Genomic DNA, 27,148 nt, shown 5'->3' with positions numbered 1-27,148 from the left:
TGCAGCAGTATTCATAATAGCCAAGTTATGGAAACAGCCAAGATGCCCCACTACTGATGAATGGATCAAGAAAATGTGGTATTTAAACACAATGGAATTTTACTCAGCCACAAAGAAGAATTAAATTTTGTCATTTGCAGGTAAATGGATGGAACTGGAGAACATCATCTTAAGTGAAGTTATCCAGGCTCAGAAAGCCAAAAATCCTATGTTCCCCTTTATATGCAGACTTTAGACCTAAAACAAATGCAGTAATATTATTGGACATGGGTCACAAGCTAAGGGGATAATAATACAGGAGGAATAGGGAAAGGAAAGGAAACCTAAAACTTGAACTTGGCTGATGTGCTCACTGTACAGGATTGAATATAATAATCTTAAAGTGACAGAGGCCACTATGGGAAGGGGACTAGGAAGTAGTGAAGAGTTCTGGTAGAGATGAACTAATGTGGGTTGCAATGCACATGTGCATGGAAGCAATGCTAGGAATCTTTCTGTATAGCTATCCTTACCTCAAATTAGCAAAATGCTTTGTCTTTCTTACTATTTCTAATGTTTTCTCTTCAACAAAATCAGAGAATAAGAGTGAGGAACAGGTTCTGCTTAAAAGTGGGGGTGGCCCAAACAATGTATACACATGAGTAAATGTAAAAACAATAAAAGAACAGGAGAAAAGAAAAAAATAATAGGGAGTTTTTGAAAAGTTTTAGATTACAAAGAGAATTAATGGAAAACAATAAAAATTATATTTCAAATTGTTTTAATTTAGCTTTGGGTAAAGAATAAAAATTATAAGTTCAACAACAAATAAACAAGGTAACACTCAGATAGTTTGATAATAGATTACTCATTATTAAGAGATCTAAGGCAAAGATTCAATTTTAATATAAGCATTTAAAAGCTTGACAAGCTTTTATCTTAATACTTTTATTTTTTGCCTCAATAGATTTATTTTTCTAGTCTAAGTAGAATTTTTTCCCAGCAAGTGAAAATATTTCCATCTAGAATTAAGCCTAAACATATATGTTTTAAAGTTTTTAATTTGGTGTTCAAAATTAAATAACACACTCTCAGAATTAATAAATATATGTTATGTTTTCAGTAAAATGAAACATACTCTTCATGGACTAGCTGTTCCAGTTTAAGCATTTCAATAATTTATAAAGTTTATATTTCAAAATATTCTTTACAATTTTAGCACTATTCCAGCATGAAATGTGATTTCATGGATATTTTAAATTCTAAGTAGCTAATATGTATTTTAAACATGAAGTACACATTTTACTTCCCTATCTTACATTGTAAATAAGAAAACTCATAAGTAACTTGTTAAGGACACAGAAATCTATGTAGCAAAAGTGGGATTCATGAGGTAATTTGTGCTGTTTCTATAAATTTGCATGAGTAGAGTAGAGGTGACATTGTTAAGCAACTATGAAACAGAAAACTGGTCCTCTGTCCAAGCACATAGATAATTCTCCTCTCTTAAAGTAAATGGCAATCCTCCACTGTTTCATCATATACACTTAAAGCTTCTTGGAGGTGTGTGGTTGCTATAAAACTTCTTAGTATTGTCAAAATCAAATTAAGCTTGAGCCTGAACGTTTCTCTTTTCTTGATTGAATTAAATGCAGCGTGCTCATGTATATGCACAAACACTGGCATTCAGCGGAGCTCTCATTACCATGCTGAGAAGTGTGGATTCAAATTAGAGTTGCATGTTAGACAAGGGCTTGCAAATGCTGAGGCTTGTTAAAACAATGTTAATGAGCCCCATTGTATTGAACTGCTTCACTTTTCAGATCTTTCATATTTGTTCACATGAGGCCAGGGAAGATGTTGAGCTGATTAAATCTGAAATAGGGCAGAACACTCTCTACAGAGTCACAAGGTTGAAGGGAATTAGAAAAAAAATCAGGAACAAAGAGTCATATACAGTTTACTTTAGATTACAAACATGGTGATATAACTTCCCCTGTGTGTCAGAATTTATTTCAAAATATGCTTTAAAAATCTGACTAAATAAAATATACATTAAATAGGTGATCTGACAGTTATCCTCAATTATGTTTTCTTGTATAATTTGAAAAGAACTTTCTAGTGATTTTCTGACTTGTTTGCTTTTTCTACAATCATTTTCTTTCCTGTGATGATGAAGCAGAGAGGAGGATCAAAAGCAAACACACTAGGCCTGAGTCCTGAGAAAGTAGCAGGGAGGTAGGGATGGCATAGCAGGGAGACAAAACCTGAGAAATCTGAACATGAGGAAGGTCATGTAGCACCAGGGTGGGGAAAGTCACATAGCACTAGGATAAAGTAGCCAATAAAATTAAATATAACCATATATGGATTAGACTTTGCTTTTTGCTTCTGTAACCTGCTTGCAAGGGTATATAAGGTGAGACCCCTTTGTTCGGGCTCAGCCTTTAGACATGAGCCTGTTGAGTCTGTGCTGGCACAATAAAATGTTGCTTCCTGCTATTTGCCTCAGAATCTCATATCTCAGCTACCAAACTCCCACAACAATGAGAAGCAACACCTGTTTTCAGGGAAAAATAATACTTCATAAAGAATGATAATCAGCAACCCTTCTTCAATGGTTATTCTTAATATACTTCTTTAGGACATGAAACTTGAAGGAAAATCTTTAAAATAATCTGTAAAATTATTGTAGTCCACCTGAGTATTTCTAGCAACTATTAAATGGTCATAATGGATCTCAGTTGAAGAAACATTGTATTAAATATTAAACATTGACATTTTACATGATCTCCCTGACAGACAAAGCATGCACTTTGGAAACATAGCATACAGTTTGAAATACTTCTACCATTTCTTATAGCATGGTATCTATATTATCAAGATTAAAATTTGGCAAGATTGATTAAAAAATGCAAAAATGATCCCATAGTATTGGAAGATATCTGATAATATAGTCGTAATCACTTATTTTAGGATTTTGCAAACCACTGTTTGAGGATTCTTATCCTTCTGCCTTTAAAATATGTCAATGGCTCATCTTGAATGGGTATGGATTGCCAATCACAAGGAAGTGCTCAAGAGGTTATATTTCTTTATAAATATAGATGAAAGAAGCAATATGATATAGAAACAGGGAATTTTACAGCTACTCAAGTGATATGTCAGAAAAGATTTCTAAAAATCACTTACCTCCATGGACATTATCTTTCTTATCTCTATTATACTGTCATGAAAAATAAATGAAATGGATTCAAACACATTCTGAATGTCATATTAATGGCTGTAAGTTGTGTGAATGTTATACAGTAAAGGGCATGAATTGATTGATAAGGGATGCATGATACAACACACAGTTGCTCTCGGGAGAGGAATTAAATTTTTCTTTTTTAATATTAGTTACTATTGAAGTTTTTGTGATCTCAGCAAAATGAAAAATAAATAGTGACTAGGTAGCATTGATTTATAGTATGTCAATGGAAAGCATCATTCTGCCTCTTGAAGAATGTGTTTTTTCATTTTAATCTTGGTCTATATGGCTGCACACAATTGTGGAAAATGGTACATTAGTTCTAAAAACAATTTTATGATTTGTGTAGACCAGAATTTCTGTAGTGAAACACTCTGAGTTTCACAAAGCAGCGCTCTTCTCCACTTCAGTGTTTTTCCTCTGTCTATCCACTCTACATGGGAAGAGCGGGGTTTGCCCATATCTCAGTATGATGGCTGCCTTCCCTCTCTTAGGCCTATTTTTCTCAGGTGGTAGCCTTATTTGTATTCTAGTAGCAGCAGTCCTGTACCTTCATTATTCTCTCTCATCCCACCCTTAATTTTTATTTATGACTATTACCAAAAATGTAATGTCCATTTAAATCTATTTGCTTATTCATGGTCTAGCAACCCTGCTAGGGGTAATTTCCAAAGGTATCAGGGCATACTTGTGCTGTTCATCATTGTATGTGTAGGACCTGGATATCTTCCTAGGCACAGATGAAGAACTCGATGAATACTTATGGAATGAAAGAACCAGAAGAAAATAAAAGACATGAATTATCTGACTTTGCTCAGCATATTAAGGGTTAACCATGTGAATACTGTATTGAATTAGGAAACTCCAAAGCAAGACCCTGAAGACTCTACAACAGCACTTGTTACATGCAGCATTTAAAGGTCAGCAAATGCTTCATGAAAGCCTTTTGATGACAGCTGTCATTACAACTTCACTACAAAGTAAGCTATAGTTGTAAAAGCACTCATGGAGAATGGTGGACACTTTGAGACCAAAGGTTTACTGCTGGAGCTATTTTTACATGTCAGGTCCACTTACAAATAGAACAGTAAGCAAGACAAATGAAAAAATGTTCAAACTTTGTGGACAATGACTGTGTGGATTTGGTCAAATATTTTGCTATTTATTGATTAAATTCCTGGGCTTATTCCCTACAAGGTGTTGGATGTTAAGTAGATATAAATCCACAGATTTTCTTTGATTTGTCCCATTAATTATTATCTCTAAACTGTAGACCAATTTAAATATCTTCACCCCTAAGTGGGACAAAATGGATTGCAGGATGCTAGAGATTCAACACTGAGGTTTTCCTATTCTGTTTCTTACGGATGGCTAAAGAACAGCTGTGCATTATGGGAAGTAAGAAGTTGCTTTTCTCATTTTGGCTTTTTACAGCTTAGAAATCACTGTAATCAAGTAAAATTAAGAATGTAATATAAGAAACAATGCTGAAGAGTAGCTAGTTAGTTACAATATTTATAAAGGGTTGGGAGACTGGCATCAAGAGGTAAAGTGAAGTGTCTATGTGCATAATTGTAAGTGTGAATGTGAATAGTAATTCCTGTGGTGGGGTCAAATACTGCAAACCAAAGCATAAACCAGATAAACTTACTTACCAGTAAAACTTATATGAAAGCTCCTGACAATGTTGCAATATTTTTATTGTGATTATAATACAGTTCTGATATATACTATAAAAAATGTTCGACTGAGAATCAGTATCTTTGTAGTAAATAATTAGACTCCTAATTTTTATTTTCTGTGGTATTTATATTAACAGGGGCTCATGTAAGCTGACCTGACACATTTTATGAATTTTAAAATGAGAGCGGGAAGAAAAAAATATTTTTATCTGACATTTTAATATCCCTCAGGTCAGTAAGCAGCAGTGCGAGATCAGCTGCTAGCCTTTCCTAGGCCAATGTTCACAAATCACCTTTATTTGAAGGGATGGGGTGTTTCTTTAGTTCTGAAAACAATCTCTTCCCCAAAATATCAGGAGTTACTCAGAGAGTAAGTCCTAGTACAGGAATGAAGGGAGAAAAATGATCAGCAAACCTATCTATAATGACCAATTATTGTGACACAATGATATCATCAACTTTAAACATGGAAAAATTTATTATAGTTAACCTGTAAATATTCCCTATAAAATTAACATATTCTTTATCAAATTATATAAACATAACTGAAAATTCATACAAAACATTCTCTGAGGAGTACAGATGCCCAGGTCAGGGCTCTGTAGAAATGCCAAACATATCCCAGGAACAAGAATGCTGACCTGAGTGACTGGAACATAACATTTCCTTCCCTGTGTTCCAGTGTGTTCACATTTATTCTCCTCATCATCTTTAGCCACCTGCCATCTTCATCCTTGAGCGCCACTTCCACATCTGGATGTGTCTGAAACATGTTCTGCTAGTGGTCATACTGCAGGTTTTTTTGTAACAAATTTTTATTAGGAAATATTCATTACACAGGAAGGATTTGTAGTGACAATTCTGATTAGACTTATATTGTACATTATTTACATTGCCCCCATTGTCTCTCCCCCTTAACCCCCTCTCCACTCCACTTAAAGCAATTGCAAAAGGTTATTTAGTTCTATTTCATATAGATATTTGAATTCTATCAACCATATATCATCTCCTTAATCTCCTTCTTTTAACCTACCCCATCACTAGTACCCCCACACACACTGTGCCTATTTTTCAGTCCTGATTTTCGTTATTAATATTTAAATTGACATTCAAAGTGTGTCTCAATGTATGCTCTCTGTGGGTGTGCTTTACTTTGGTCTGTTCAATCCTTTTCAATATTCTTCCTTACCCCTTTTCCTCCCAACCTCCATTTTTCAATAGTTTTCAATACACATCTTTATATCCTCTACCTTCACATCATATGGTATGTGATATTACTGTACTCTACTATTCTGTTCACATTTATTCTCCTCATCATCTTTAGTCACCTGCCATCTTCATCCTTGAGCTCCACATCCACATCTGGATGTGTCTGAAACATGTTCTTCTAGTAGTCATACTGCAAGTTTTTGTTACAATGCAATGTTATGCAGTGTTTTAGATACTATCTTTGACTATATTCCTTACTATTTTTAGCACTCTATAAATCATTTGCTGCTCCTGAAAATTTTCTGGAATTCATAGGCTGTTTTCATTGTACAGCGGACCTATAAACAAATACAATTTTGAAACCTAGTGATTGTTAATCTGTAGACATTGGTAGGGTAAGTGTAGAAACAAAAAAGATTCATGCCTGGGAGGATGTGCTCGGTGATTAATCAGCAAAACGACCTACAGACAATTAAAGAATCAGTTATTTTCTTATGTTTGTATCTATGTTAAGGAGAACAATCCCTGATGACAGGATATCTGATCAAGGCAGATATCAAGGGTAAGACTCATAATGGCAGAAGGTGGCACTCACTGTAGTTAAGGCTAGGTTTTGTCACTCTGATCAGCTGGTTGAAGGAGCTCCACTCAGGCCCATCTTTCCCTTGAGAATGCATATATCTGAAATTCTGTTAGTGGTTTTCAATACTATATGGGTCTGTGGGTGAAGTTCAAATTGTATAATGAAATCCCGGTCTATAAAGAGTTGCAATGTGCAACAAATTGCTTTTAAACTGATTCTGGTCAGGTTTCTTCATTCTGTTAATCTTCTTTCTTTTTATTAGCATGTACTAAATTGTTTATAGTTTCTGGTTTCATCATGATTCTTCTACACAATGATACCAAGTAATTTGGTCATATTCATCCTCTCCATCACTGTCTTCTTCCTTCTGCCCTCTCCCTTTCCTCTTTCCCCTTCTCTTTCCTTGTAGTTGCCCTTTTACTTTCAAGAGATTGTTTTTTGTTTTGTTTTTCCTTATGAGAGAAAACATGTGATGCATACCTTTGTGGGAAAGACTTATTTTACTTAACATGACAATCTTCAGTTCTACCCACTTAACTGTTAAACAACATTGCCTTTTGGAAGAATTTCTTCATAGACACTCACTGCTTAAGAAGGTTGCCAATACTCTATAATAAACTTGGTGCCTCTACTCAAATAGAATTCTGATAAATAAGTTATTTCAATGCTACTCAGAGAAGAGAGCATTCATGTATCGAATGGTTTTATTATCTTGCTGACTGACCATGGCTCACTCCTGTGAGATATTTGGGAAGCTAACATTGCGAAGTTCGCTGCTCAGTGCCAGCTCAGGGAAAAATTTTGTGAGACTCCCTATCAACCAATATCTGGGCACTGTGATGCATGCCTGTTATTCCAAGCTAAGCAACAGGCTGAGATCAGTAGGATCATGGTTCTAGGCCAGACTGGAGAAAAAAGTTTTCAAGACCCCATCTCAGTTGAATAAAGTTTCATGCAGTGGCTTGTGCCTATCATTAGAGCTGGGGTTGGAAGCATAAAATAGGAGGATATGTGGTCCAGGTTGACCTGGGCAAAAGGTGAGACAATGTCTTCAAAATAGGCAGACAAAAAACTGCTGGAGATGTGGCTAAAATAGTAGAGTGCTTGCCTAGCAAGCATGAAGCCTTGAGTTCAAATTCCAGTATCACTAAGGAAACTGGTTGTATTATACACCTTTATGTCCTATGTTTTCTTTTTTTCTTGTTGTGCTAGGTGGGGGTATATTGTGGCATTTATAAATGTTCTTATAATATATCAAATATACCATACTTGATATATTTTATCCTCTCTCCCCCCATTCCTGAAATAGTTTCAACAGGTATCAGTTTTCCATTTACATACTTGTTTACACAGATGCTGGTATTTTCTTATATGCAAAATATTCTAAATAGCTTTGACTGTATCTGTAATATACTGGTAAAGAGTTGGTTTGCATAGATATCATCCAATATTTATCTTTTCATTTCATTTAAATTCCAAAATCAGTGTCTTCAAACCTCATTCAGGACTGGGAGGAGGGGAAAAAAGAAAGTTTTATTTAATGAATATAGAATTTTATATTCACAAGACTGAAAAATTCAGGTAGTTGGTTTTAAACAATGTGAATATATTTAATCCTATTTAAATAACATATAAAAATGTTTAAAAGATTTAATGTTGTATATTTTACCATAATACAATAAAGAACAGAATGTAAGCCTTAGCTGTGACAAAAACTTGAAAGAAGCACTCTAAAAGAAAAAAGTTTGTTTTGATTCATGCTTTTAATGATTTAAGTCCATGATAGGTTGACTTTATTATTTTGGGCCCAAGTCAAGGCAGAACATCAAGGTGGCTGGAACTGGCGGAGTAAGGGGCTGTTCATGGTAAGGAGGCAAAGGTGGGTAACAGAGAAAGGGGCAGGGAACAAGATACATCCTTCAAAGTTACTCTCCCAGTGACCTACTTCCTCCAACTAGACCCAGTTTACTAGTATTTCCATCTTAAAAATTCTGTCAGATTATGAATATATCAGTGGATTAATCCACTCTTGAAATAAGAGACCTCATGATCCAGTCACTTCCTCAAAGCCCCACTTCTAAACACCATTTAAATTGTACACCAAGCCCTCCATATGTAAATCTTTTTGAGCACACTTCATATCTGCACCATACCAATCCCATAAGTTATGACTTTTGTTCATATTTGCTAAACCTTAAAAACTATTTCTTCTAAATCTGTTAATTTCTTCCTAAATCTATTAATTCTAGCTTGACTTGACTCCTCTATCTCTAACATATGACTTAGGATTTTCTCTTACATGTTACCCTTTTATTACTACAAAAAGGCTGGCTTCATCTATTGGCTATATCATATAATATTTAGTATTGAGGGTTATAGAATCAGTTAACAGAGTTCAAGTGATGGTGTCATCTGTGAATTTAGGTAAGAAATTTTCTGACTCTTTAGTTTTCTCATTTATAAATGTAAATGGAAACAAATATCTCAAATGCCATTATAATTAAATTAATAAAGTATTTAAGAACCATATTATTGCTATTAGCAGATAGGGACTGCAATTGAATAAAATAAGAATTACAATTGTAAATATGATTTTATAAATTATGTAATTGTATGTTCATATTTTACTACTCTTTGACATAAATCCCAGCTTTATTCTCCAAAGAAAATTATATGATACAAACATACACTAGCATATACAGTTAAATATAGTCAAATGTTTTTCAAATTAATATCTCCATCTTCCTAGACAGTAGGGTCACTAAATTTATTTGGTCTTCATGGAATTTTACATTTGACCATAGAGCAGGATTGATGTGGTCTCCTTCAGAATGGAAGCCATAAAATTCCTCCATTCACCGTTGTTCATGCTCTTGATATTCTTCCAAGAGTCAGATACAAGCAGAAAACCTGGAAGGCATATGATGAAGATGATGAAACAGTAGGACAAGGAATCTAGAGTAGAGCTAGCAATTGAATAGGAATATATGTTTTGGACATTTTTAAAGCGAGATGTAACCACCATTGGTATTTAAATATTTACAGGTTTCTAAAGTTGGTACAGGAAGGAGCAGGAAACACTTTGGAAGTAATAGGTATAGGCAAGGACTTCCTCAGTAAAACTCCAGAAGCTCAGTAACTAAGAGAAAGTATAGACAAATGGAACTTCATAAAACTGTAAAGCTTGTGCACAACAAAATAAATGGTCTCTAAACTGAAGATACTTCCCACATAGTGGGAGAAAATATTTGCCAGCTACACATTAGACAAAGGACTGATAACCAGAATATATAAGGAACTCAAAAGGCTAAACTCTCCCAAAGTTAATGAACCAATAAAGAAATGGGCAAGTGAACTAAACAGAACTTTCTCAAAAGAAGAAATTCAAATGGCCAAAAAAAAACACATGAAAAAATGCTCACCATCTCTAGCAATAAAGGAAATGCAAATAAAAACCACACTAAGATTCCATCTCACCCCTGTTAGAACAGCCATCATTAGAAACACCACCAACAACAGGTGTTGGCAAGAATGTGAGGAAAAGAGAACCCTCGTATACTGCTGGTGGGAATACAAACTAGTACAACCACTCTGGAAAAATTTTGGAAGCTTCTTAAAAATCAAACATAGACCTGTCATATGATCCAGCAATCCCACTCTTGGGGATATACCCAAAGGAATGTGATACAGGTTACTCCAGAGGCACCTGCACACCCATGTTTATTGCAGTGCTGTTCACAATAGCCAAGTTATGGAATCAGCCAAGATGCCCCACTACTGATGAATGGATTAAGAAAATATGGTATTTATACACAATGGAATTCTATTCAGCCATGAAGAAGAATGAAATCTTATTGGTCACAAATAAATGGATGGAATGGGAGAACATCATCCTGAGCGAGGTTAGCCAACCTCGGAAGACCAATAATCATGTTTTCCCTCATATGTGGACTTTAGGTCAAGGGCAAATACAGCAAGGTGATTGGACTTTGGTCACATGATGAGGTGAGAGCACACAAGGGAGGTATGAAGATAGGTAAGAAACACAAAAAACATGATAGTCTTTGATGTTCTCAATGCAAAGGAACTAATACAGAAACTTTAAAGTGACAGAGGCCAATAGGAGAAGGGGATCAGGAACTAGAGAAAAGGTCAGTTCAAGAAGAATCGACTTAGAATGTAACACATATGTACATGGAAGAAATGCTAGGTGTCCCCCTGTATAGCTATCCTTATTTCAACTAGCAAAAATGCTTTGTCCTTCTTATTATTGTTTGTACCTTCTCTTCAACAAAATTAGAGATTAGAGAACAGTTTCTGCCTGGAAGTGAAGGGGTGAGAGGGAGAGGGAGGGGGTGGGGGAAAAACAGAGGGGGTGGGGGGTAAGGGGGGAGAAATGACTCAAACATTGTATGCATATATTAATAAATGAAAAAAAATCTTTTTAGGTTTCTGTGGTTTGTTTGGCCAGCATCCAAATTAGAAAACAAAATTATGAAAGTAGAAGGGGAACTTTGGGAAGAGGGAGAACAGTGGGAGGAGAGATGTGAACAAGTCAAGTGTGAATTATGGCATAGTTAATATGATTGTAGAATATAGTATGAAAGTATTCTTATTTTGTATAATTTATAAAAACATTTAAAAATGAAATTTGCAACTTGAAGTGTCAGATTAAAGGAATCTAAAAACACTGTTCCAGCTTAATTTCATAATTACTTTGTTCAATGATTGTTGTGTTTCTTAAAATTCTCCCTATTATTTATTTTTTAAACTTTTAAAATAGAAGTTAGTTTTTAACATTTACATAAAACATAAAAATTGAGTAAGACATGGTAGTGTCTGAAATCCAAACACTCAGTGGGTTGAGGCAGAAGGATCACAAGTTCATTGCAAGCTTGGGTTACATATTTAGTTTAGTCCAAATTGAGCTACAGAGCAAGATGATAAAGGATGGGAGTCCACCTGTGCTTTCACTCTCAGAGTGGACTCAAGAACCCTGAACACCTGAAAATACCCACGTGTCTTCTGTGCATCAATGATTTCTCAAAATAATGAAGAAAATATTAAAAAATTACATATGAGTGGAGTAATATGGGATGTCTCAGTACATGTATTTATTGTGTAGTATTTAAATCAGGTTAAACACATATCCATTTCCTCCAACATCTATCATTTCGTTATGGTAAAGACTTCCAAAAGCTTTTCTTCTAGCTTTTTGAAATATACATTGTACTACTGTCATCTATAATCATTATATTGTATAATACTACTTCATATAGACAGAAATATATGTGTGCCACAATGCATTCTTTTACAAGTAAAAGCCCTTATTGTTATTATCCTCAACTCTCCTTCTGAAGTCCCACCAACAAGAATTGGTTAAGAAATGGTAGAAACCTTATATTTTCCTTTCATGTATGTCTAGAGTAGCCATCCTACAATAGAAAGTAAGAAAAATCAAATGGAGATCCTGTACTTGAGTGAATGCATTGATTAGTTTGGTTCTTAAATATTCTTTTGTAGAACTGATGAACATGTTCTAAGAATAGAAATAATGTTAAAACAAAAATTTAGTATAAATAAGAGTGCTGTAAAATAAATTGGCTAGGAGCCACATAACTCACTTCCTTCTCTTTAGTATCGCAACATACAGTTTAAGCATTGTTATTAAGTGACTGAATTCACAGTAGATGAGTTCAATGGATTAAATAAGTAATTGTTTTAAAACTAGTGGTGAATGTTATATGTGGTGTTTAATGTGGAGTTCAACAACATGGTTCTAAAATATGTCTGGGAGAAATAAATGCCAAAATTAGACAAACAAGAAACATCTGAAGAAGAAAATTGAAAGATCAGTTTTATGTGGTCTGAAGCAGAAGAGTTAATCAGTGGACCAGAGGAAGATCTGAGGATGCATAGAACCTATTCTGTAAAATCTGCTGTGGCACTGGATTATAGAGGAGAAAAGTGAACATTGTATATCTGAAAATATATTAAAACTGCATTAGGAGAAGATTATAAAACTTTTAGAGAAAATATGAATGAATGTCCTCATAACTGAGGATGGACAATGATTTTCATATTGAGGCACAAAAACTAGTAATATACAAGTGACCAATTCATTACACTGCATTAACATTAAGAAATTTGAAAAACTAAAAGCTATCTTCTTCATAGTGTGAATTTGTGGGAAATATTACTTATAACATGTAAATTGACAAAGGATTTGCATTTCTAATCTATACAGAATTCTAATAAGTCAATAATGGGGAGAAAAATAAGTTATTTGGAAAATGGAGGAAAGTCAAGAATTATAGAAAGAATTATCTCCAATTGTGCATAATATTTGAAAGAATGCTTAGCCTCATTAATAATAAGGAAATTTAAATTAGATTAACCATACAAACCATAAAAACCTAACAAATTAGCAACAATTCAATTTTTTTCAATGCTAAATATCATCATGAATGTGTGGAAGAGAGGACAAATAGAAGTAAAAAAAAACTGTTAGTAGTTTAGAAAAAGAATAGTTCTAAAGTTTTGTTCTCCTGTATACATTGCAATCTAGCTGGTTCTGTTATATCAATATATCCTAAGAAAATTATATTACATCTTATTACAGTTCCAGAAGATATTTGTAAGAACAGTTATATACAACATTCTTATCAGCAAAACTTACGCAAATCAAACTAATGTTCACTAATGGGAAATGAAAGTTTTAAAATATAAATCATTAATATTATGAAATATATGTTAATGAATCAATGCAAATCTTTACATGGAAAATGATTAAAATATTATAAGTAAAATACACAAATCACAAAAAATTTAAAAGTTTACATCATTTCTATCAATTTAAAAAATAGGGAAGCTAAATAATTTTATTCTTTGGGGGTTACTTTGGAATTGGGAAAACATGGAAGAAAACTATTTTAAAAGGTAAAGCTGTTCCTCACTTATGAAAAAAAATCTCAGTATCTTTGCACAATTTAGGGTACTTTTTAGCCCATACAAAATGTAGTGCAAATCCTCTATTTTAACATACCAATCCAATCTGTGTTCCCTTGTACTAGGAAGGCAATTGTGTTTTTTTTTTCCTAGCAGAATTTGAAGGAAAATTGACCACAACACAGAGATTTGCATTGCTTCATGAACAAATAATAAATACTGCATTTTGTTTTTCAGTAGTGCAGAGCCTGGCCTACCTGCTAGGTTGGCGGAGTAAGTAGAAAATTTTGTCTCCAGTATATCCAGGAAGGAAATATACACAAGGAATTGGTAAGCAAAATTAATGCTACCCAACCAATTAACATAAAACCCAGTATAAATGTTCTCTGAGAAGAAAAGTAGAGAAGAATGGAGAATCATTTATTTGGAACACAAGCAAGCTGGAACTTGGTGAATTCTAGGGTACCAGTAATATTCCTTTAACAATTTTAGCATAGGTAGTAGGTACATGCACTTTCATTTTATCATTAATAATAAGCCATATACATAGACTTGTGATTATTTTAAAATATACAATGTAATTTTATGTATAACATGTATGCATGGATTCCATACATCACAATATATCTGATCATGGCAGCAGATTAATGATCTTCCAAAATATGTACATCCTAATGAATGAAACTGTGAATATGTTCCCTTATTTGACAGAAGTAATTCAATAAAACAATTAAAGCTACAAACCTTGATATGAAGAGGTTATTTGAGATGGTCTACGTGGGACCAAGTGAATGTCATGGGTCTAAAAACAAGAAACTTTCCCAGTAGTTGTTAGAGGAAGAGGTACTACTGAAGATTTAGACTGAAGCTTCATTTCTGGCTTTAAAAATTGAGGAAAGAGACCAGGAACCAAGAAATACAGGTGATTTCTGAAGGCTGGAAAAGAAAAGACTGTCTGCCAAATCTCTGAGTTCATTTGCTATCATCGAAAGAGAAGAAGAAGAGCAACAGCAACAACAAAAAACCCACTAAGAAAATGATTTGACCCTGGAAACTCAAGAAAAGAAGCAGCCCTACTCATACCTTGATTTTGCCAAGTAAGATTCATACCTAACAAAATGGAATATAAAAATTTGTTTTCTTTTAATCCTCTCAGTTTTTGGTAACTTGTTAATGCACCAATAAGAAACAAACACAAATATACACTCTCACACATGTACCTATACACTACTTCTACAAACAAGTCTGGATTGCTGCAAGAAGATTATTTCCCAAATTTCTGAATCTCTTATTTGTGCCTGGTTTTGCCAAATATAGAAGTTAATATAATGTACACTTTCTTAATTTAGTCTGAAGAATGATTTTTTTCCAATCTAGTTGCTTACTGAAATGCTCCACACAATGAAGACAGTACCAAGGAAAAGAATTGGAAAATCTGGGATATGAAACATATGAACACAGCAAGATATCACTTCTAGGTCAGAGAGTATGAAGTAATCAACTTCCCAGGAACAGGGCAGTCAGAATGTCAAAACTGATTAAAGTTAAAGCTGACTGAAGAAATGCTTGCAGAAATTGCTCAAGTCATGGAACATGAAGCAAAATGAAAAATTTGAAGCATTTTTTTCTCTTAAAAGGAGTTGTAGAAATCAGCACACAATTTATAAAGATAGGGAAAGAAATTTTGATATAAACCAGAGCATAATTCTGAGAAGCAAGGAAAAATGATTTTGTTTACTCAAGCAATCTATGTGGGAAAACTCAATTATTTTGGGGAATAAAATTGGAATCAATTAAAAATTTTAAATATGTGTGAATATATCAATAACCACCATTTTTCTTTAATTTTGCCTTTCACATTCTTGGATTCCACAAAGTACTGAAATTATTATTATTATTCAGCATTCAAGCCTAAATGAGATTATGGAGTTTAGGTCTAATATGTCTGTGGTTCACAGATTAACTTTAATAAGACTTGAACCTCTTGAAAATACAAATCATTGTCTATAGGTTCTCCTATTGAGGTTATTTGTTTATTTTTTTGCTTTTAAAATTTTCATTTTAGAGAAAGACTGATAGCTTCCTTCATTTCTTATAAAGTCTTCTAATGTACTCTATGTGAATAAAGAACATTTAAATTGAATACTTGTCATTAATAGTAAGATTTGAGTAAGTGATTCTGGTACTATGGAAAGTACTAGTAAAGGAAAATTCAAGCCAGTTTGTAATTATGAAGGTCTCAGAAGAAACCCAATGTTTCCATTGTGTCCAACTAGCTTTCTCTCTGAGTGTACTTTGTATATTGACAGTGATGCTAGTGTGTGGAGATTGGTTCCTTTTTTTTCTCTAACTTAAAAGAAATAGTATTCTTCATTTGTCTCCAGAGGATTAAAGTTCCACATTACTTGGTTAATCATTGAATTAAGTTAAAAATTAGAACACAGTTGTAAAATAACATATGTGGCCTCACAAATTGTCATACTGGGATGGATGTGGTTGTACACATCTGAAATCCCAGCTACTCAGGCCACAGACAAGTAGTTCACTATTCCAGACGAATCCAGCCAGAAAGTATCAGGAGACTATCTGCAAACATACTAAAGACACAGAAGGACTGGGGGTGTTGTGCACATTGTAGAGCACTTGCAGAGCAAGCATGAGGGCCTGCATTCATTCAGTCATCAGTACCACCAATAAAAGAAAAAAGAGGAAAAAAATTAGTCCTATTTGGGAAGGCCGAAGCAAATGGACACACGGTGTTTAAATTGTCCTCCTTTCTGGGTTCTAAACATAATTGAAATCTTTAAACATTTCATTAATTAAAGCTAATATACAGTAACTAAAAAAGTTAAGGGACATAATTAGAAATTAAAATCTAGTACAAATCAGTGTATGGAGTAATCCAAAAAAAGAGACACCATAACATTCTATGTGAAATGGGGCCATGGAAACAGACTGTTTGCATCCTTAGTATTTCCTTCACTCTTCTCAGACACATGGAGATTGGAAGAACACATTCTCCAGCTTTGTTAGGGAAAGTGTTCTTTGAGGGAATTATCGCTCCAAAATAACCTTGGAGATCCACCCTCCTTACCTGCTCATTCTCTTGGAAAGAAAGGGCTCTAAATTTGAGGAGACCTTTGAAGGAAGAAGATCGACACCCTGCATAATCTCTAGAAGGAATCCCACCCAGGAAAATTATGCGTGTGCTGGTTTCTAACCAGTCAAGTCTATTTTCCTGATGACTGCACTACGAATAGTTGAAGAGAGCATAACTATGAGCAAATAGAAATCATTAAAACTAATATTTAGTGTGAAAGAAAGTGATGAGCGTATGAGTATTCACAGAGAGTAGAGAACTCCCTTAGTTTATATGTACAGCGATAGTTCTTTGGGATTATGCTACACAGACTGAAGTGGAATAGGGAAAACTTACATACAAGTATATGTGGAGCAATCCATGATATAGTAATAAGTAGAGAGAAGAATCATTTCTAATCTTATGAAGAATTTCACAAAGTAAATGGACTTCCTTGAGAGTCACATTATCAGCTGCCATTAGCAAGCAGAATACTGTCGATGGCATTCATTGACGAATCAGTACAGTTCAACTGTAATGAATCAATAAAATCACCTGGAGTAGTTGTTAATAATTGCTTTTCCTGAGTTCTTCTTTATATCTACTGAATTAGGTTCTCTAATTCAGGGAGGGACTGTGAATCTGTATTTTTAATCAGACGTCACATAGGTGATCTTCATGATTACTCGTTTAGTAACATCAGTGTACACCAGCAGAGACCAATCTTTGGGAAAATTGCATGAGCTGTGCTAAGTCAGTCAGTTTACTAGACCTCTTTAGGATTCCTATATATTAGGCCTATTTTTTTCTCTATTCTGTATAAAATCTTTGACAATTAAAACTCTTACTCCCTACAGAATACATTTCAAGCTGGTCCTCTGAAGAACTTTTACCTCTTCAATAAATAAGTTGCTGTGACAAGGGGTGTATCTTGGGCCACAAAGTGACAGTAGTGCAAAGAATTCACTATTAAGTCTCATACACCTGTTGCTGGTGTACTTGCCCAGGTGCGAAGCCCTGAGTTCAAACACCAGTACTACTACCAAAACAACAACAGCAAAAACACATAAATCTGTAAATGATAACTTTATCCGATCTATTAATGTCCCATTATGCTTTCAGTGAGCATGGAGCCAAAAAATAAATAAATGATCAAATACAGCCATTCTACAATGCTGGGTTTTATACTGCTAGTAGAGATGCAGTCTCACAAATTTGGAACACTAAGCTAAGGGAATATTTAGCAAGAAAAACTAAACAATAATAACAACAAAACAGAAAGAAATTAAAAATAGCTCAATATTTATCTGAATTTAAAATCATTCTTGATGCGTTTTTCCAGAGAAATTTGAAAACTTATTCTTATTGTTCTAATTAAATATTTTGAATTGTTATATTTCTATTTTGGGTTTCAGAGTAGTTAAAATGCACACTACTTTTGAAGGTCAAGTTTAAAAAATGTAGAAGTTTCTAAAAAGTAACATTAATGTTTCTCTGTGCTAGTTTTAGTGGGTGAGGTGCTGCTGACTCTCAAGCAATCCATGGTGTCTCAGGAGGAATAACACCATGTAAATGTCGCCCTACAAGTGGGACACTGCCTAATGGAGCTTATAATTCTTAGAATACGTTTCCCTTTAGAGCAATGATGCATTTTTAAAATTTGCTGTTAAGGGTGGATTGTAGTTTTTTATTTGTCATTATAGCACCAGAAAATGAAACAGTGGTTTGCTATGCAACCCTAGGGATTCCAGAATTAAAAACAAAACAAAGAGAACAAACACTGAAAACTGCAAAAATGTTTTCCACTGGGATAATATTTTGGTATTATGTATTGAGTGTTTAAACAGTGATGAAATAAGATCCAGGAGAAAACCTAAAAAATCTTTATTGAAAACCAAGAAATTTGTCCTTTATTCTTCTTTTAAGAAGGTGAGTTTAAAAATTTTATTATGATCTTTTTACTTTTATCCAATTCAATGATTTTTTTTGTGACTAATCAATAGTGTAAGGAGAAATATTACCAGTGCATTTTTGTCAATCATTTGATTTCCAGGTCAATCATTTGATTTCCATGTACTGAAATTTGTTTCATAAGAGTTGTGCGTTATAGTTACAGTATTTATATATCTCACTTAATATATGTTACAATATAATTATATAGCTATATTATATATAATGATCATAGACAGCAAAAGTTCAAGAATTCCTGGACATTAAGTTGTGTACACATGTCCAACTTAAAGAATTATACTATTTATTTAGTTCATGAAAATATATTTTAATTACTGTCTTCTTGAAGAACCATGAGAAAAATACTCTCTGGGTCCCTTCACTTACTACTAAAATGTGTGCAATATGAAAATACCCATAGGTGTGTTTCTCTACAAATCTTTTCATGTCAGAAAAGTTCACACACAAGAAGCAGAAACTGAAGAACCATGTCAAGAGTATTCATTCTGTACCCACCTGCATGGTGTCACTGCTCCCATCCATGGGGCAATAAAGAGCTTTTCTCCTTTCACGATATCACCTCTTACTCATCCTAGTCCTCTTGAAATGCTACCACAGACGATTCATTACCCAGCTTTAGTAAGAGCTTTATTTTATTTTTTATTTTTATTGTTTTGGTTGTACTGGGGTTTAACTCGGGGCATTGTGCTTACTCAGCAGGCAACTCTAGCACTTGAGCTACACTCCCAGCTCATGTGCTTTATTTTAAAACAAAAGAAATCCTGCTGTGTTCAATAATGTTCCAAATTATTTATTGTTTTCCCTCTACATTATCTGTTTTACTTTCTTGATATGATTCTCTACTCAGAGACAAAGAGTTGTAAGTAGTCAATTATTCACAATCTTCTAATAATTTTTGGATTTTAAAATGGTTTTGTTGTTTTGGTTCATTTTGTTTTATTTCTTTTAAGAAAAAGAATAGGGATAGCATAGGACCCAATCTGAGAATTATTTGAAGAAACATAAGTTACTCTTTGATCATAAATCCCAGTGATGTCTAGGGTAAATGGAACATTAACTACAGATCCACTTCATTTCTTAGCCTAAAGCCTCAATCTCAAACTGCAACATAGTATGTCATGGCAAGGTGGACTTGACCAAACAAGCCTTTCCTGTGTCTAGGCTTAAATATGAATTTTCAATCTGAAATTATTTTTTCTCAGAAATTGTCTTTTTCTATTTTCTCTTATATCTGGTCAAGGTGATAGCCCACAAATCTGTCTCCTAAATATTTGTAATCTGTCCAGCTTTCCTTACTCTGGTTGGCACTATGCCTATCGCAATTATATTCTCATTTAGAATATTTAGCAATCTCCTACATTGCTCTACTGCTTTATAATTGTACTCAAATCCAGATTCTAGAAATAACCCTTCTGTGTTGGAGAACGCTGAAATTCACCTTTTACCCAGCTCTCATCAGGAATGTTAGTGTCCTGTAGGTGCTTTTACTAAAAATATCCTTTTCGTCATTTGTAGGTCATCCTGCTATATGTTTATAGAATTTTTCTTATTATAGCAGCACAGCAATTATCAAATTGTTATTCCTTATATGAAATGAGTAATCTCTATAACTTATGTGGTGTTGAGATCATGATATCCACAATGTTTACGGGGTTGGAGTGTTAAATAGACTTCTTTGTGGAAAAAAAATATTGATTTATAGTAAAAAGAGCATGGTAAACTAAGGGTAATGGAAGACAATGGAACAGGTAGAAATTGCTTCATTCCAGGAGCTCCCCCTTTAAGTCTAAAGCCTTGACACAAGATCCTGTTGCATCTTTGTCTTTAGGATACTCCAAAATTCCTCCTTCGTATGATACTAGATGCAGTCGAGATTGTGGAGGAACACTTGAGCCAAATTTAAGAATTATTATAGAGTATTTAAATCTATTAAAATGACCTCAGTGGGGGACTAAGGTATAAAGAAAAAAGTGGAGGGGATGAACCAATTAGGGATACAATAAATATATACATGGAAATATCACAATGAAACTCCCTGTGTAGCTATTTTAAACAAACAAAAATGTCTTTTTCAAAAATGAAGGACAGGAAGGTAAAACAAGTCCTGTCTGGGTGTTGGCACTAGGGGAAGTTGGGAGGATTTAAGAAAAGGGTAAAAGAGGATGAAAATGGTGAAAATATTATGCACTTATGTATGAAAATGGAAAAATGAGACCTGTTGAAAATATTCTAAAAAAGGAGAAAGGGAGGATAAAGGAGAGTGATGGAAAGGGCAAATTTAACCAAGATAAATTTTAAGTAATTTTGTAAATGTTACAATGTACCCCTAGTACAGCAATAATATGATAATAAAAATAAAATAAAATTTAAAAAGTTAGATTTTGCATTAAATTTATTTTGCAACTTAATATGAATGGGGTTTCTGGAATCAAATGTTGAAATAATTATGAAGCTATATGACTTGAGACAGTCACTAAACTTTTCTATAACACAATTTAATTTTTTAGAATATGAACATAATAGTCTCTAATGCATAAAATTGTTTTGAAGCTTAATTAAATAATACACATATAAATAAGAGAGTTTGAGGCAAAGTCATTGACATATTTTTAATGATGGTAATAAGTATGATGTATGAAATTACAATGATCTTAAAATGTTGAATGGTTTTCCGGGGGAAATACTTAAGAATAAATGTGAAATATGTGCAAGTGAAGAAGAATGACAACCATAAAACTTAAGAGTTTAAACACTCCCAATAACCTATGAGAACTTACAACGTAATTCCTTGTCCCTGTCTCAACTACACTTAAATCATAAAATACCAATAGAATTCATGCTTCTCCTACTCAAGATAAGCAAAACTGTGAAAAAAATAATTATGATTTACTGTTTGCTCCAAGAAACATCTGCTTCAGAGAAGACAGCAGTGAATGAAATGAATGAATTAAATATTAAAAACTTACTTACCTGATCTTGCTTCAACATCTTCCTCTTAGTGTCCACCAATCCAAAGAATTGTGTCAAACTTGGTTTCCCATCCCTCTCATTTCTTATCTTGTCAGTAACCTAATTGAGGGTATAAATCCATGAATGCATCACTTTTTTCCTAACCTCTATGATACTAGGGATCTGTTACTGTAGTGTGCTCCCTTATGCCTTAACGCCAAAATACTTAAAGTTCTTTTGTTTCCTCCAGTGAATTTTCTATTTATTTAAAAGCAAACATAACCTATAACTTGCTATCTTGAAGATAATAGTATCTTCTTTCTTCTTCCAGACACGTAACCTCCACCTAGTGTTCTACTGTGGTCTGCCTTAACCACCAATAAAGATAAGTCTCTAGCAAATGATTTTTAGAAATTACATTAATTTAAAAATATTATTTGGTACCTTTATAGAAAAGCATATCTTTCATTTAGGTTTCAAAAAACCCTACAATATGTAGTTTTCTATAACATGTTTTTCAATCAGAATTTTCTTTCTAAGATGATTATGTCAATTTATGTAAAATATTGCTTTGCATTTTTACTGGTATATAATATCTGTGTATGGAAGTGAGTAAGTGAGGGGTACTCATATAATAATTTATTGAACTTCCTCCTTATGTCTATTTGTGGTTTTATTTTTTTTTACTTAAAACAATGTTGCAAACAATATTTCAAGTATATTTTAATATTATGTGCCAGAATTTCTTTACTTCACATGTCAAGGAGAAATATTGTTTGAACACAAAGTGTGTTTCCATTCACAAAATTACATACGTTCCCAGTATATACTACTTATATTCCTGAAACAGTGTAAAAGGGGAGTAACTGATCCAAAATGCTGCTAACAGCATGGGTTTTAAGATTTCCTAATTTTACCAATATACAGATTGTGAGCTAGTGCCATATTGCAATATTAACCTTTGTTTTCTGCTTACCAATGATGTAGACACCTTTTTATATTTAGTAAATGTTTTGTTTCGTTTTTGTGATATTCCTGTTCAGATATTTAGTCCATTTTTCCATTTTTCTCAAATGTATTTATATTTAAATTGAGATGAAATTTTATGTATTTATCATGTACAACACAATGTTTCATAGTATGCAAACATGTTATAATGGTTAGAGATAGATAACTAAAATATATATTCCTTCATAAAGTTATCACATTTATAGTGAGAACATTTAGCATTCATGCTCATGTCATGCTTCCAAGTACCATATATCATCTACTATAATCATCATGCTAAGCAATTGAGCTCTTGAACTATCTCCTCCTCTAAATATTTATATGTACTTCAGCAAGCATGTCTCAAAATCCCTTTCCAAAAATCACCACAGCTTCTGATAACCACTATTTAATTCTCCATTTCTATGAGGTCAATTATTTTAGATTTCACAAATAAGTTAATGCCAGTTATATGGTCTTTTTCTGTCTGTGTCTGGCTTATTTCACTTGAATAATAAGCCTTTTAGTTTTGTCCAAGTGGCCACAAACAAGAGATTTTTACCCTTTTCTATCATTAGAGAATATTCCATCATGTAGATGCATTACAATTTCTGTATGGATTTATCTGTTTATAGAAAGGTAGGTTGATTCCTTATCTTGGCTACTGTGAACAAAGCTGTGCTGAATATGGAAGCACAGATTTTTGAAATACTGATTTCAAATCCTTAGAATATATATTACTGTGCTTTTGACATGTTTTCACTTCCAAAGTCTCCTGTGTTGGTGACTTGGTCCTCAGCATAGAAGAGAGTGTGAGGCACCTTGGATCCCTGAGAGACAGGGTCCAATAGATGGTCCTTAAGTATCCCCTGAACAAATTAAAGTGTTTCTCATAGGATCCTGAATTAGTTCCTGTGTGAGTGTGCTGTTACAGAGAAAACCAAAACCCTGAGTCACTCTTTGTTGTCATAAGCTATATTCATTTTATTTTTAGATTCTTAACACTCAGTACCATATTTGATTCAGAGAAAACACTCTGAAAGTAATTACTGTATATTTAATTATAAATTGTTTCTTTTCCAAAAGGATCTATTTACATATTATGTATTTGGGGAAAACAATCTCTCAAAAGGAATTGTTGAAGAGTTGCAATTTCATAGAAATGTGATAATATATTCTGGCAGCTTTAGCTTCACTTGAGTCTTTTCCTTTCTTTTAATGGAGCTGTAACAAAGGGGAAGGTTTCTTCTCTCTCCTCCAATGTTTTTATTATTACTTTTTTGGATTTTTTTTTTTCAGTTTTTCACTCCCCTCATTAAAAATAGCTATTAAAGCATAATTAGAAAATTCTTCTAAACACACAAAACATATTTTTTCTAAGTTTGTGTTCCTTACGTTAATGAATACAAGAATGCTAAATGTTTTTATACTGAACCCATTAGGGAATCTACATCAGCAATTTGGGAAGTTTGATGTGTATCATAATGGTAGGTAACTCTTCTTAAAGATTCACTATCTTTAGAGCAGGACCCTATCTACCACAAAACTTAACATAAAATTCATTTAGTAAATTCTCACTGGGCATCCACCGTGTCAGGAACTTTGCACACCATTCAAAGGATTACAAAGAGTGGTTCTACTTAACACAAGGAAGTAGGATTAAAAAAACACACCAACCTTTTGTTTATTCTATACTGATTTTGCCTTTGGTTTCTTTTATCTCACTCTTTCTATTCTCATTCTTTAAACCCAAATCAGTGGTGTGCTCTTAAATTACATTACAGAGGAAAGAAAATAACAATTACTCCTTTGTATCAATTGCCAATTTCCAGGTTGTAAGCAATCCTACAATGGCCAATTACAAACCAAAATTGTGGAGTAGGTGAGAAATGCTAGAAATCAGCTTCTGCAAAGCAGCCCATTCTGGTTCTGTCTTACAAAGTCATCCCCCCACCTCCCTCCTGAAGGCATTCTAACTGACACCGAAACATGCAAATCGTTTTATCTGTTTTCAGTTCTTATAAATGAATATTTCATCAGGTGTTAATAGGTTAGCATGAATTCTATTGATTTTTCCCACCAAGAACATTGATTAGCACATTAATGTTTATCAGAACACTTCTTTATTTTGAAGGGGTTAACTAGGTTTTAGACTTAGGGCTTTGCACTTACAAAGCAGGCTCTCTACCACTTGAGCCACACCTCCAGTCCATTTTGCTATGGTTATTTAGAAGATGGGGTCTCACAAACTACTTTCCCAGGCTGGCCTTGAGCTATGATCCTCTCAGTTTCAGCCTCCCATGTAACTAGGATTATAGATGTGAGCCACTGGCACCTGGCTATCACAACACTTTTACCTCCATGTAATAATTATAAGCCTCCAAAGTAGCTTGGACTATTTGGAGTCACATGTGCATATGTTTTTTTTTTTTTTTTATTCTGTGAACATTGTTGCTCAGTTGCTAAAATGGGTAAAAGCTTAAGTAGAGGTGATTTAGAAAAGTTGCCATTTATATTGCATAGTATTAAATATTACCAGTTTAAAAATGCATGCATCATTTTATTTAATTTTTACTATAAAATTATAAGATAGTAGGTATTCTAAGAATATGTTATATGTAGTTTTTCATTTTGTTGGAGAAACATTAGTATTCACAATATAATGCTTTAAAAAAATATTGTAAAAGAAATTGTATCTGGATTAATTTTAAATAGAAATAAAAATGAAATATACTATTGGCAAGTATTTTCTAATTGGATAGCAACAATATGTATTAAATTTAAAATTAGAAGATCTTTGCTAGATGCAGTGGTAAGTCTGTAATGAGGCAGAGATAGGAACGATCTCAGATCAAGGCCTGCCCTGGAAATAATTTCAAAGACCCTATCTGAACAAACAGATGAATGTGACGTTGTGTGTCTATCATCCCCAGGTGATAGAGTGCCTGCCTAGCAAGAGCTAGATCCTGAGTTCAACCACAGTATTGCAAAAGAAAAATAAATAAATTAAATAAATCATATATACATATATATGTAAAATCATTATGAATTCATCAGTTAAAAGTCAGTCACTAAGAAAAATATGATACAACTGTATTCTCAGATTTTACAAAATAAAAATGCTTAAAGTAACAGAAAAGGACATAGGTAAGAGAAAAATTAAAGAAGTTAGCAGCTATTAGTTTTTTCAATGAATTACCTTTGTAGAGTCTAATTCATTCTGCAAATTTCTGCCCTTGGCAATTAAATTAATTATTTATTTTTGTATAAATGCTTTCTGAACACAATTCACTTTCACTATTTATTATGTACAATATTAAATCCCTTAGACAAAAGAAGCAGGGGGAAAATTTCCCAAGATATATTTTTGTATTTAAATACTAGTTTTCCATTAAATAGATACATGCCAATTTCCCTGTATAGTATTATGTATTTATATTTGTGGTGATACACAATTATTTCTTGTGTGATACTTTTCCCAGTTATAATTCAGCATATCAATGTTGTAAAGAGTTCATGTCTGACCTACACATTGCATTTCTTGGGTAGTCTCGAAATAGTCTTTTTGATTATTTGATACCATATAATTCTCTTGTCTAAATTGTAGAAATAACAGACTAAGACAAAAATAGTTAAGAAATAATAATAAATATATAGACTGGGATTTGCTGTTTGATATTAAAAAATCCTAGGTATCAGTTTAAAATTTCTCCCAGGACCCATAATTTTATTTCAGTATCATTTTATAACCTCCTTTTTTTACTTCTGCTTGGTTAATACAGACTCTAGTGCATGGAACAATGCAGATGTAAAAGTTCAGCCTTTAAGCTGTCAGAATTGAGAATTTTAAGGGAAAGGGTGGGACATAGGGTGTATGTGTGAGCGTAATAATGCTGGGGTAAAATCATCTGTGCTCTTTCAAGATTAAGCCTAATAAAAATCTCCCACAGGAGAACATAAGGGTTAATATAGTGATAAGTGGAAGTTGAATTATGTACTGTTTTCTGTGGAGCTCAAATTTTGTTCCTAGGAATAGACAATATGTATTGTGAAATTAGATTGTTATAACTTTCACTTTTTTCCTAATAGAATATGTGAAAGTTCACCAATTTTATTAGGAATTTGAGATTACAATGTTTTTTTTCAGAGTACTTATTAGGAAAAATATTTATGTATTGCTTGATGGTTACTTAAATTTTCTTTGAAATTATCCTGTCACCTAACAAACCTTTAACAGGAAAGAATACTTCATAGTAAATAATACCTTATACTGCATTAGTAACAAGACAGAGACATCCTTTCCAGTGTTTCCTGTAAATTCTAATATTTACATTTTGCTAACTCTGAAAGACTTTCATGAAGAAAAGGTGCCAGAACTACATTAGTTTGAGAAATGGAGTCTAATGTACTCACCCATTGAGAGTCACAGACCACAAAGTAAGGGTTCTGTACAATCTTGCAGTAAAGAATGCTACTTATCTTTTCATATCCTAGGTTTTCACAAATATATT

The sequence above is a fragment of the Castor canadensis genome, chromosome 10 (assembly GCF_047511655.1).
Source record: "Castor canadensis chromosome 10, mCasCan1.hap1v2, whole genome shotgun sequence".
NCBI lineage: Eukaryota > Metazoa > Chordata > Mammalia > Rodentia > Castoridae > Castor > Castor canadensis.
The sequence above is the reverse complement of the archived record's forward strand: the minus strand, read 5'-3'. Positions refer to the sequence as shown.